This window comes from Sphaeramia orbicularis, chromosome 5, assembly GCF_902148855.1.
Source record: "Sphaeramia orbicularis chromosome 5, fSphaOr1.1, whole genome shotgun sequence".
NCBI lineage: Eukaryota > Metazoa > Chordata > Actinopteri > Kurtiformes > Apogonidae > Sphaeramia > Sphaeramia orbicularis.
In genome coordinates this window covers 44,569,242-44,583,760 of record NC_043961.1, presented here as the reverse complement: position 1 = coordinate 44,583,760, position 14,519 = coordinate 44,569,242, and positions in this window count along the sequence as shown.

Sequence of the window (14,519 nt, the reverse complement as noted above, 5' to 3'; positions counted from 1 at the left end):
TGAATGTGACAGCGATTGTTTGTCTCTATATGTTCAGTCTGTGATGAGCTGGCGAAATGTCCAGGGTGAACCCCACCCTCACGCATAAGTAGCTGGGATAGGCTCCAAGTGACCCCCGTGACCCTAGTGAGGATAAAGCGGGTTCAGAAAATGAATGAATAAATGAAGCGTTGGTGATTCCCTCCTAAATGTGTGCTAGTGTTTCCCGCCACACTAATGGCGGCAAATTCAAATGGAATGTACATATTGCAATATTTAGTCTCTAATGTCGCTTTGAAAGGGCCAAAGGCCTTGGGGGATCCCACCAGGAAACCAGAGGGAAGAGAACTTAGGACATATTTGATAAAATGTCAGAATGGTATGAATTTTTGAAAAAAACTAGGCTTTTTGGTGACCTTTAATCTACAACATGACCTTGACATTAGACTGTTCATAGTACAAAGTACTCTTACGATACAATATGGCACTTACAAGATCATTAAATGTCCCATCATGAACATATTTATACATTGCACCAGACAAAAGAGTGGAGAAGCTGTGAAAGTTGCAATTTTCAGAGTTAAAAAAGTAATTTTCGGAGTGGGGTGTGTGTGTGTGTGTGTGTGTGTGTGTGTGGGGGGGGGGGGGTTGGATGAAAATTTCAAAAAAAATTACACAGGAGTGCTTACAACATCTTGTTGCATCAGAAAATCAGGGCTAATGTGGTATTTGATATTAAGCCTCCCCCCCATTATTCAGGTAACTTTCTCCTGGCTTTACTCCTCTTATGAGCCTCTCTCCAATCCAACGAAAAAGTTGGGCACGCTGTACTCTCTCTTTGTTCTGGTGGTGGTTGCTTGTCTTTCAAAGAGGGGAAGCTCATAGTTGGCTTACATCAAAAAAATTAAGTTATTAAAACATAAATTCGGCCCTCCGTTCCTTTTTAAGATAACGGTCAGTGATCATACCAAGTAGGCAACAAATGATATTAAACTCGAACAAGAAATGATTAAATTATGTAACTGAAACAAGAAAATGTTGAAATTACTGTATGTTAAATTGAAACAAGGAAGTACAATGAGTGTGTTTTAATTACAGTGCAAGAAATGAACAAGTAATTTTGTAGTGGTTTCTCTCTCAATTTCACAAGCAGAATGCATGACGGTATTAAACTGAACTCTGTCAAGTGACGGAGTATATCTCAAAATAGCAGTCAATCAAAGGGGATTGAGCCTTTCAACTGATCCTCCAATCAGCACGTGGAAGCCCAGTGTCCAGCCCAGCTGAGGTCCACCCACAGCTCCATTCACACCCAGAGATGCTGTCCGGGGGCGGGACAACATCTTGGCATTCATCCAATTACCGTCCAGTTTTGATTCAATGAAAAAAACTGTTCCAAGAAGTCCCATTGAAGTGCATGGACCCTGACCATCTACGGGCACATGCATTGACCATAGATCGTATGAGAAAACAGTGCAACTGGAATGTATGAGAAGTTAACAACATCGAATCTGTTGATTTGTGATAAAGCTTAACATGTTCTAACACATTTGTAGTCAATGAAATGTCAACACAACCGTACATGACCATTTAAGTTTTGTAATTTTAGGGGAAGCTGAGCTTCCCTTGCAGTCTTTGAGAAATCGCCTCTGGACCTTTCTGTGTGGAGTTTGCATTTTCTCCCCTTGTCTGCGTGGGTTCTTTCTGGGTACTCTGGCTCCTTCCACCATCCAAACACATGCACTGATAGGTTAATTGGTCAATCTAAATTGCCCATAGGTGTGAATGTGACAGTGATTGTCTCTATATGTTCAGCCCTGCGATGAACTGGTGAAATGGCTAAATTGCCTATAGGTGTGAATGTGAGAGTGATTGTCTCTATATGTTCAGCCCTGCGATGAACTGCCGAAAATTCCAGGGTGTACCCCGTCTTCGCCCGTAAGTAGCTGGGATTGGCTCTAAGCGACCTAGTGAGGATAAAGCGGGTTCAGAAAATGAATGAATGAATGAATGAAGTGTTCGTGATTCCTGCCAAAATGTGTGCCAGTGTTTCCTGCCACACTAATGGCGGCAAATTCAAATGGAATGTATATATTGCAATATTTTGTCTCTAATGTGGCTTTGAAAGGGCAAAAGGCCTTGGAGAAATTAGAAAATTTCACCAGGAAATCAGAGGGAAGAGAACTTGGGACATATTTGATAAAATGTTGAAATGGTATGAATTTTTTTTTTTTAAAAACTAGGCATTTTGGTGACCTTTAACCTACAACATGACCTTGACATTAGACTTTTCATAGTACAAAGTACTGTTACAATACAATATGGCACTTACAAGATCATTAAATGGCCCATCATGAACATATTTATACATTGCACTGGACAAAAGAGTGGAGAAGCTGTGAAAGTTGCGATTTTCAGAGTTAAAAAAAAGTAATTTTTGGGGTGGGGGGTTTGGATGAAAATTTAAAAAAAAATTACACAGGAGTGCTTAGAACATCTTGTTGCATCAGAAAATCAGGGCTAATGTGGTATTTGATATTAAGCCCCCCCCCATTTATATATGTTTCTATATGGCTTACTGCTGGTTAGCTGGTTTATATATGTTTCTCTTTGGTTTACTGCTGGTTAGCTGGTTTATATATGTTTCTATTTGGTTTACTACTGGCTGCTTTGTGCATCTCCTCTCCCGCTTTGCACATCTTTGCATTTTTTTCACGTAAGTGACGTTGTGTATGGATCGTGTTCGTTCACCTTATGAGCTACATGCTAGCTTTTAAATAATAATAGTCTTTTTAATGTTTTGTTTGTTCAATAAATTCTTTTAAATTGAAACCGTCTATGCCCCATGTGGTATTTGTCAAATCTGAACCTGTGAGCCTTTTACTAATTTCCTGGGGTGCAATTCCCCAGGTGGTGTTGTCGACCTACCTTTCCCTGCACTCGCCACACATGCAAGGGAAGAGAAATAAAGTAAAGAAACCTAGGCAGTCTGAAACAAATTTTCTTCCAGACCTCCCCCAGGGAAGAGACAGCAGAAGTCTTGAAGAAGATCGAGAAAAGATGGTCCAGGAGAAGAGAAAAACAACCCAAAATCTGGCCTACATCAATGATGCAATGAATGCCACACATGCACTGTAATTTGATTACTTCTAATGTGACCCAGAATATACAAACATAGAAATATTTAATCTTTTTTAATCAACAGACGCAAGCAATAACTTGATCTATATTATGGCTAACACAATATTTGACACATAAACCGATCTTTCCTGTACGCCACTCCTGTATATTATGATATTAAATAATGCTTAAACTGATATGAATTAACCTTTTGCTAAACCGACATTGTCCAATCACACATCCTAGCTACTGTGACTATGCAAGCAAGGTCCATCAAGCCGTGCACCTCTGACCACAAACCTCTATAGACATCAGTGCCTCTGACAAGCAAAATGGTTAAGCTATGTGCCTATGGCACATGTAAATCAGACGGATGTGCCAGGATTTTGGCTGTTTTGATGATAATGCATTAATATCAATCCTCAGTGGATTGCTGTTCATTTTAGTTGTTACATGGCCATACCTTGTTTAAAATGTCCAACAATAAGGTGCTTTCATTCACTTGATTGAACTGTTGTGCTCAGCAGACTGGAAATTTGTGTTATCCATATTGGCTTCTCCATTTCACAGTTTCGAGGGAGAGTTGTTTTTTGGGATAAAACTGGTATGTTAAACTTCAAACATTTATCGTAGACCGGACAGCATCTTCATTGTTTGGTTTGTCTAAGTTGCGCTATGAGGTTTAGCCTTGCATCAGTCATGTTTGGTGAAGTAGACTACTCTTGGGTGTGAAACCGCTCCAAGGATGTTAATAAGAAAATTATCTATAATGCATTTTCACCGCTGATATAAAATCATCTAAAAAGCTGTGCCCTCGGTCAACCTACCTCAGGAGCAAAAGATAATTATTCAAGACTCTGCTTGTTGTATTTCAGATAAAGATCATGGGGTTTCTGCCCTTTTTGCTGTAGACTGGCATGCTTTAGCCCCAACCGTTGTAGTGTCCCCTTCATTTGACATTTTAATATTTTGAACGTATCCCTCCATTACATATTGCAACCCCTTTTGCCTTGACCTGGAGGATATTCGCACAGGTATTACTCTAAAAAGGAGTTTCTCTGCCATTCCTCACCATAGCTTTCACTGTCTGTGTCAAGTTGTTTGTCGGACTAACAACCATAACTAAGGGGTGTGTGGTCAATTACATATTTTTATATAACTACTTAAATCATAGTAGTACATACTGATTTGTTAAACTTACTGCCTTGTTACTTAGCGTGTATGAATTATCATTACAACATAACAAAACAGTGACATATCAGTCTGATGTAAACATTAATAAAACTCAATAAACTGTCACACAAGGCAACTCCATGTTCTCCTTGTGTGATGGTCAGCGACAGGTCAGGATAGTCTGAGGACACAGATCATTGAGGTTGAAGTTAATATTAATTATTAATGAAATGTGCACCTTGAGACAGGTCTCCGCTGTACATCACATATCTGACCACATGTCAGTTGTAGTACTGATATGTGAAAATGTAGGTGACTTTTAACTTGAACTAACACTGTAATGTGACTTCTCCACATAGATTGTCAAGGAATTCACCAGGCTCATGTCGATAGATATCAATAACTTCTATGAGGGTCTGGACAGCCATCTGCATAAACTTCTTCAGTTATTCTGCTTGAAGCACTTCAAGGAAGTTCAAGAAATGACATCCTTAATGGAGAGTCTCAACAAGGATGTAAGTACATAATTGTTATAGTTGTGGTCCACCTTAATTGTGCAACCCCACTGAGAAGAGGGACCAGGATGTAGATTATGACAGATAGTAAACCTGTAATTAATGTGCTTGGATAGGCACTTTGAAACCAACTGAATGAATAAGAAAATGAAACAATATAGCTGGCTCTTTAAGATGGTGGAGATGGAGAGAAACTCTGAGTTTGTTGAATGAAACTGTCAGAAGGTCAGAGTTTAAAGGGGTAGTTCAGAATTTTTGACATAGGGCCATCATTTGAGGGTTGACAAAAATCAGTGCTCTGATATTAACTGCATTCATGTATCGCATTTTTGCAGCCATCAAACCAAAGGAAGAGAGCAGCAGCTTTGCAGGGACTGCCATGGTACATGGAGGAAAATCCTTCTACATTGATGAAGAGATGTGAGGTAAGTAGCAAAATGTTGTTCAGTGATACAAAAACCAGTTCACAATGTGTAGGGTTACACATATTTCAGGCATCCTCTGTGTGGATACACTATAGGCCCTTTTCCACCAAAAGCCCAGGAACTTATTTACCAGGAACTTATTTGGGTAAAAGAATTCCTGGCATTTCCGCCGGACCCCAAAGTTCAGGGTAACTTAATCAAATCAGGTTGATGATGTATGGGGGAGCAGTAAAAGAAACTGTAGTACTATTCATGTACATTCACGAACTCAGCTCTAGGTCAGTACAATGACACTACTTTAAGTGGACGGTTTGGGTTTAACATTTTACTGGTTGTTGAATCGCTTAATCCATCTGGAATACATTTTAAATGAAGTAAACCATCATTACATATCCGTAATTTCTGTTTAAAAATGGTAGAATAAGTATTTTTAACTTCTTCTTTAACTTCCTTAAACTAAATCACTTCTAACTTTAAGTGTGATGTTCTGTTTCATTTCTATTGTTTTATAGATACAGTCCAGGTTCAACCCTAAAGTTAGACACATTTACTCAAATGCCTGCATTTAATTCGACTGCATATTACTTATAAAAGCACTTATACTCTACTTATATTTTGATGCCTTGTAAACAAACAGACAGTATTAAGTTTTTTTCTTTTTTTTTTAAATTAAAAATTGAAACAAAACAAAAGGTGAAAAAAAACCCAAAAAAACAAGGTGCCTTGAGATTAAAAGGGAAATAAACATCTGTGAAAAATTCAGGTTTCTGGACCAGTGCGTGTCCAGGACAGCCGGTCTGGAACTCAATGGTCCCAGTCCCTTTTTCATTTTCCTACATGAAAAGTAATAAAAATGCTAAAATGAATAACAGAACACATGATGACAGATTCCTACATGTGATGTGACATGTGAAATATCTGACCTGGGCCATTGCAAAAGACAGCAGACGATGGACGAGGGCACAAACAAGCTGCAGGTTCGGAAAAATAGGCAAGTCCATCCGGTCCATTTCAAGTGGAAATCACAATACATAAAGAATAAATCAGTGTTCGGCTCACAGCAACAACACAAATACATCCAGTTCTCTGATTTAGGTTTAGTGATGCTAAACTGTGCTCGACTGTTGATCAGTTAGTATTAGGTTAACTAGACTTCACTTTTGACTTAACAGCTGATGTTCCGCTGACTACTGTAACAGCATGGAACCAACTAAGCATAAGTGTAATTTTAACAATATGCCTCAGTTTATCATTTCCACTTGTTCATTATAACGTACAGATCACAGTGGATCTACAAATACACACAACATTTAGTATCAGGCAGAATGTTGTTAAAATTGCACTTATTGTTCTTAACACATTTAAGGTTGTTCACATTTGTTCTGATTATTCATGTTTTTTGTGAAATTATACTTTGTTTTAGTTACATGAAAATATTTACATTTACAAAGAGAAAAATGTGGAGTTGTGAGTATTTATAGATTATTATGATTATTATTATTATTACTGGTCTGACCCACTGGAGATTGAATTGGTCTGCATGTGGAACCTGAACTAAAATGATTGTTAATTTCTCAATATCTTTTTTTGCATTTCACAAATTCATCCCAAGGGCCAGCCGGGACCTTTGGCGGGCCAGATTGTTTGACACCTGTGTTCTAGGGGCCACATTCAGCCCAATTTAATCTGCAGTGGGTTGGACCAGTAAAATAACAGCCATGACAGCCAATAAATAATGACAACTCCAGATTTTTTAGTGCAAAAAAATAACATTCAATTATACTAATATTTACATTTACAAAATATCCAAATAAAAAGGATGTGAATAACCTAAAAAAAATGCAATTTGTTAAGAAATATAAGTACAATTTTATCAATATTATGCCTCGACTTATCATTTATACATATGCATTATAGGTCAGATCTGCAAAGGCACAGGACATTTAGTAACATATTGTTAAAATTGCACTTAATTTTCTTTAGACATTTCAGGTTGTTCATATTTGTTCAGGTTATTCACATTTTATTGTTACAGGATAGTTTGTTAATGTAAACATTTTCATAATTTAATGTTTTTTGCACTAAATCAAAGGGAAAATGGTATTGTCGTTGTTTATAGGTTATATTATTTTTAAGTTTAATGCCCTAACTTGCACTTTGCAAATTCATCTTGCGGGCCGGATTGGGACCGTTGGCGGGCCAGTTTTGGCCCCCAGGCGACACCTGTGTTGTAGAGTAAACAGGAACAGCGTGGAGAATTCCGTAATGTTTGAACGTGTTCATTTTCTGGCTGACTTTTGAGCAAATTTCTCAAGTTTCTATTATATTATTATTTATGTGTGCAACAGTTTGTGAGGAACCAAAAGAAAAAGTGTTTTAGAGGGTGGCTACCTTCCCAAGGAAGGTCGTTTTTGTTGGAAGTTGGACTTGTTCAGGTTTTAATAATGGTCCATACTGAATTGTCTTTTCAGGTAATTTTTCATGTTTTAATATTTAAGTTTGACTGGCTAATTCTCATGTAGATTCTTTGTAGAAATTTGTTTACTTACATTTTTTAAATTAGCAGTTTCTGTAACTCAAGTAGATTGGCAATAGAGCATAAGCAAAAAAAATAATGTTGCCCTAACTTGATAAAATAAGTTCAAACAACATCTTTTTTAGTTCTCATTTTCGAGTTCAACTTACTTTATACAGGAAGTTGAGTCAACAGACTGCATGTTGCATCAACTTGTGTTTTAAAGTGTAATAAACTTGACACTACATGTCGACTGAAATTAACTCAGTCAAAGCAACAAGATGACTTCACTTAGTTAAGTTGAGTCAACTAATCTTTTTTACAGTGAGGGGTTGGAAGTAATTAAGAAACATTGGGACACCTGTAGGGATTGGTAGCATCAACTTTCGAGGCTTGATCAACCTCCATTGCTGCAGAACTGCTTTAAGTTGTTAACCCATTTCTTAGTCGCCTTTTTGTATAATTCTGAAATGTTCATTATTTTTCAGTTTTGTTTAACCTTACCTTTTTATTTTTCTTTGGGTTTTTTTTTTTTTTTTTACCTCTGGCAGTTCACCGCTTACCTTTGTACCATTTCAAGCTGTTCACTGGACTTGAACTGCTTGAATTTCAAAACAAAACTGAAAAAACTGGGGTGTTCTAAAACTTTTGACCAGTAGTGTGCTTTAACACTTTGTTGGTACATTTAGTGATTTTTCAGACCCCTCTAGACTTAAGTATCAAAAAAGTGACTTGAGACAAATCTATCAACTTTTTCTTGTGTTACTGGAGACTTCTCGAGACTGACGTGAATCATGTATTGTCTTTGTCAAAAATCACTGCACTGAATATTAATCACTCCCATCGTCATTGACAGTTTTCTCTATTGTCTCTTTTTGGTTCCTTTTAGATTGTTAATGTAGACGGAAAATTAAAAATGTTATGGTTAAAAATGTTCATGTTTTACTGTGACTTGTTGTAGGCTTTGGTTAAAAACCAAACTCAAGAAAATGAAACTGAAAACTGAACAAACAAACAAACAAACAAACAAACAAACAAATAATCTAAGTAGCTCCTCCAGAGTGTCTCTTTTGGGTCACTTTAGCCAATCCCCAAACCCAAATAAAGACGATATCGTTCATTTGTAGTTCTAAACATAAACTCACTTTTTGTCTCTTCCACAATGCATTGCTCATTATCATAGTTATTATCTGTAACTTTTATTGTTTAACTCGTGTTCTGGTGTCAAATAAGACCTCAGCTGCTGCTAAACCTTCACAAGTGAGCGTCAATTCATCAGTGAATGTTCCTTGGGTCTGAGTCTGTCTTTAAAGGTCTTGGGTATAGAAGCATCTATGTGTGCTGTGTTTGGCTTTGATTGACAGGTGTGATTGACAACTCACCCTCCTACTGAGTCAGACTTTCTGAGCTTCTGATTAATTACTAAAATGCATGCTTTCCTGACAGACAGCCCCACTCTAGTTGTAGTTAATAGTTTACACTAGTAGTCCATAACCATACAGTACTGTACCATGGATGTGTTTACACAGTGATCAGTATCCTGATTGTGATTACAATTCTGAAGCTTCCTGTTTTTGTGTTTTTTCAAATATTTTTGGTTTGACACCATGGTTTCCAATATGTTTATTTTATGATATTTATCTGACAGATTACACAACAGAGGAAATTGAACTGTTTCACTTACTCAGGAATATCTTAACCCAATCGAGGAAAAAACTGATGATAAAGCATCATTGAAAATATCCTAATGAAAACAGCACATTTTGTTCTGTTTTTCTATGAACTTCCTCTTTGTTTTTGCCAGAATTTCTATCTGGTTTCCTGGCCATGTTCTGCAAACATCAGTGTGAAGGTCAGTATCTGTTCCACATTTAATGTCATTTTCTGACCTGAATTTTACCAAAGAGTGGATGTATATTTTTAATCATTTGCTTAAAATTCATTTTATTTGCCCTTTTTCTACCTTTCTCAGATCAATTTTTTGGAAGGTTTTTTTTGTTTGTTTGCATATTTTATGTTTCCACGGATTTTTTCAGTGGAAAATTCAGTTTCAGTTGTTTTCTTGGACTGGATTATGTTTCGCCAAGTCATTTGATGGAGTTAATCACTGTAAGGTGTCTCATAGTGCTTTCACACCAAACATTGCACCCTTTAAGTACTTTTTTATCCTACATTCCTTATACACACTTTCATTTTAGGCATAAAAATAAGTTGATTAACAAGAATAAAAAAAATTCAATCCATTAAAGGAGTTTAAGGGCTTGTGTTTATGCACTTTAAAAATATGTATGGGCCCTAAAAATAAAACCCAAAATGTATACTGAAAAGTTAATTAAATATACTCAAGACTTTCATGCACTGTGTGATTGAAGCTTCAGTAAAACTATACTATGTGCAATAATTGCTCCAAAGTACAGAACCTACACATGGATTGTTTATTTTGTTTCAACCTTATCAGATTAAAATCGTAATTTATGTTTATCAGTTAAATTTTAGATTAGGTTTTCCTACATAACACTATATAATTTTTATGAAGATGCTTCTGGAAAGTATGCTAAAAAATATTTATCTAATAATATTTTTCTTTAGAGTTGTGTTTAGCAAATAGTCAACTGTAATATATGTATTTCACTCAAAATAATGCAATCAGACACCAATCTGGGAGTGATGATCCCACCCAGTTTTATCATAATTCATACATGAAAAGGTTAATAAAATGCAAAATATTTCATGTAATCACATTAATTTAACATTTTTGTTTTTGGGAGAAATTTAGTTACATTTAAAGGGTCAAATGCACAAAGAATGGATTTCGGCAGCTGTGACATCTCCGCAATTACAACTCTGCTTCCATGTTTCTCTAATATTTTCTGTCACAATACACAGAAATGTATATAGAAATACCCTTCAAAATGGACTCCAAATGTTAATGTAATTCAGGCAGATCTGACACTTAAAATAATCTTATATGTCTGTGAACAAGTATATCTGGGATTTTGCAGAAACATTAGTACTGATGCTTTGTTTGGTGTCACATCGTCTCTGAACTCCAAAACAGACACATTTACACTTGATGACGCAGTGGTAACTTTACAAACAGCTGGTCAGCTCAGATGTGATGTCTTCTTGAACTATTTCACTATGATTCCACGTTAATATGGTCAAGTGTTTAGTCATTCCTTTTTATATTTAACAAGCTGAATCACTACAATATTTAGGTAAAGATTTTTGCTGTCTTCATATCATTAAAAAATATTCAACATCATTAATTAACTTAACAAGATATCATTTAACAGCAATAAATTAGATTTTCACTGTTGAATGCTTTAAACAGATTAAAACATTGTAAAAGTGCCAAGGCAAGGCAAGTTTATTTGTATAGCACATTTCAGCAACAAGGCAATTCAAGGTGCTTCACACAGGACATTGAAATACAACGACAGGGAAAAAGAAACACATTTAAAACATTATAAAAGAAACATGTAAAAGGTGATTAAAAACAGCAAGTAAGAAAACAACACATAAAATAAAACAAAAAACAAAACAAAAAAAAACACACATTAAAGTAAGAATTGCAGTGCAAAGTTTCAAAAGAGAATATAAAATTTAAAAAGTCAAAAGCCTTTTAGTCAAAGGCAGCAGTGAACAGGTGAGTCTTTAACCTTGACTTAAAAGAACTCAGACGGACAGCAGACCCGATATTTTCTGGTAGTTTGTTCCAGATATACGGAGCATAGAAACTGAACCCTGATTCTCCATGTTTAGTTCTGACTTTGGGAACACAGAGCAGACCTGCACCAGATGACCTGAGTGGTCTGGATGGTTCATACTGGACTAGAAGGTCTCTGATGTATTTTGGGCCTAAACCATTCAGTGCTTTATATGCTAGCAAGAGAATTTTAAAGTCTATTCTCTGAGAGACAGGGAGCCAGTGTAGAGACCTCAGAACTGATGTGGTCCACTCTTTTGGTCTTAGTGAGGACTCGAGCAGCAGCATTCTGGATCAGCTGCAGTCGTCGGATAGACTTTTTAGGCAGACCAGAGAAGATACTATTACAGTACTTGACTAAAGACAAATGCATGGACAAGTTTTTCTGTTTTCCTGTTTTCCAAGTTTTCCTGCTGTGACATCAGTCCTTTAATCCTAGAAATGTTCTGGAGGTGATGGTAAGCTGACTTTGTAATTGTTTGTATGTGGTTTTTAAAATCCAGGTCTGAATTCATGACAACACCCAGATTCCTGGCCTGGTCTGAGGTTTTTAACTGAAGTGACTGGAGCTGCATGCTGATTTTAAGACGTTCCTCCTTGGGTCCAAAAACGACTACCTCAGTTTTTTCTCTGTTTAACTGAAGAAAATTATGGCCCATCCATTCAGATATTTGCTCCATGCATTTACCCAGTGCTTGTATGAAGCTATGGTCACCTGGGGACATTGAATTGTAGAGTTGTGTGTCATCTGCATAGTTATGGTAATCTATTTTGTTTTTTTCTTTGATCTGAGCAAGTGGAAGCATGTAGACATTGAACAGAAGGGGCCTCAGGATGGAGCCTTGGGGGACTCCACATGTAATTTTGGTCTGCTCAGATTTAAAGTTACCTATTGACACAAAATAATCCCTGCCCTTTAAGTAGGATGCAAACCAATCAACAACTGTGCCAGATAGTCCCACCTAGTTTTCTAGTCTATCAAGTAATATATCATGGTTGACTGTGTTGAATGCAGCACTGAGACTAAAACTGAAGATCTGCCATGATCTGTGTTAAAGCGAATGTCATTTGATACTTTGAGCAGAGCTGTCTCAGTGCTGTGATGTGGTCTAAAACCTGACTGAAAGATATTAAAGCAGGTGTTGACTGTTGTGAAGTAATTTAGCTGTTGGAACACAGCCTTTTCAATGATTTTACCTAAAAAAGGAAGATTTGGTTTTGGCCTGTAGTTTTTCATTGAGGTCTTTTCTAGATTGTTCTTTTTTTAGCCTAATAACAGCTGTTTTCAGGGTCTGTGGGAAGACTCCTGAGCTTAGAGACACGTTTACAATCTATAACAGGTCAGATGCCATGACGTGTGAAACTTTTTTGAAAAAATCTGTGGGTAAAACATCCAGACAGCAGTAGGAAGAGCTGAGTTGGTGTAGAACAGGGGTCAGCAACCCTGGTCTTAGAGAGCCACTATCCTGCATGTTTTAGATGTGTCCCTCTTCCAACACAGCTGATTCAAATGATAAGCCTATCATCAAGCTCTGCAGAAGCTTGATAATGACCTTCAGGTGTGCTGGAAGAGGGAACCATCTAAAACATGCAGGATAGTGGCTCTGCAGGACCAGGGTTGCTGACCTCTGGTGTAGAATGTCCTCCAGATTTTTGTCATTAAACCGCGTAAGGGTGTTTAAATGGTTTTTAGACAGCACAGATCCTGAACCTGGTGTTGAGGAATTCACAGCCTGTCTAATTTGCAGAATTTTCTCTGTAAAGAACAAAGCAAAGTCATTGCAGGCCCTGGCAGAGTGAAGTTCAGGTGCTATCGACATGGGGGGGTTTGTTAGTCTGTCAACAGTAGAAAACAGTGCTTGAGCATTATTTTGTTTCTGGCGATAATGTTTGAGAAGAAAGACTACCTTGCATTCCTCAGCTGTAGATTATAAGTGTGAAGTTTCACTTTGTAGATGTCAAAATGAATCTGGAGATTTGATTTTCACCACCTGCGTTCAGCTTTCTGACACTCTCTTTTTTCATTTTACACTGCCTTGGCATTTCTCCATGGAGATCTTTTCTTACTGGAGACAACCTTCAACTTAATGGGCGCAATTAACACATTTAACACAATTATCACATTTAACATTTTAAAATTAAAGTTATTCACTAGCTCGTTGACTGAACCACAAGGCAGGGTTGCTGTAGAAGAAAAAAGTACATTAAACATTTTACTGGTGTTTTCAGTAATGCATCGCTTCTTGATAACTTCTCTCTGATTACTTGTGTGCACAGAGATAGAGCTCTCAAAGAAAACACAACAGTGATCAGAGAGGGCCACATCGCTCACAACATGTTTAAACCCTTGGAGATAAGCAGGTCCAGAGTGTGCCCCCTGTTATGTGTGGGTTTTGACACATGCTCAGTCCAAAGCTGTCAAGAGTATAGTACAGTTCTTTAGCCCCTCTGTCCTGGGGGTTGTCAACATGGACGTTAAAATCACCAACAATGATTATACAGTCATATTCAGTACAGATTATGGACAGCAGTTCATTCAAATCATCGAAAAAGTCTGCACAGTATTTAGGTGGCCTGTAGACATATACTAATATGGCTCGAGGGGAGGACTTCAGCTGAAGAGCCACATATTCAAAAGTAGAAAAATGACTGAAAGGTAATTTTTTAAATTGGAAAGAGTTTTTGAATAAAACTGCTACTCCCCCTCCTCTCTTATTAACTCTGGCCTCACTAATAAAACTATAGTTGGGAGGGGTTGACTCAATGAGAACAGCTGTGCTGTTGTTTTGATGCAACCATGTCTCAGTTAAAAACATAAAATCAAGGTTGTGTTCCGTGATAAAATCATTGATTAAAAATGTTTTTCCAGCCAACAATCTGATGTTCAGTAAAGCAAGTCTTAATGTCATAGGAACATCCTCTATAATTGTTGGGACAGACTGTGATTCACAGGGAATGTTTTTTAAGTTTAACAATCTAGCGCCGTCACTTTTATGCCCCCAGTTTCTCAGCACATTCACCTTTGTTCTTCTGTGACCAATCAAGACAGGAATTTTGTAAACTGAAAGCAAAAGTGGCCCAAT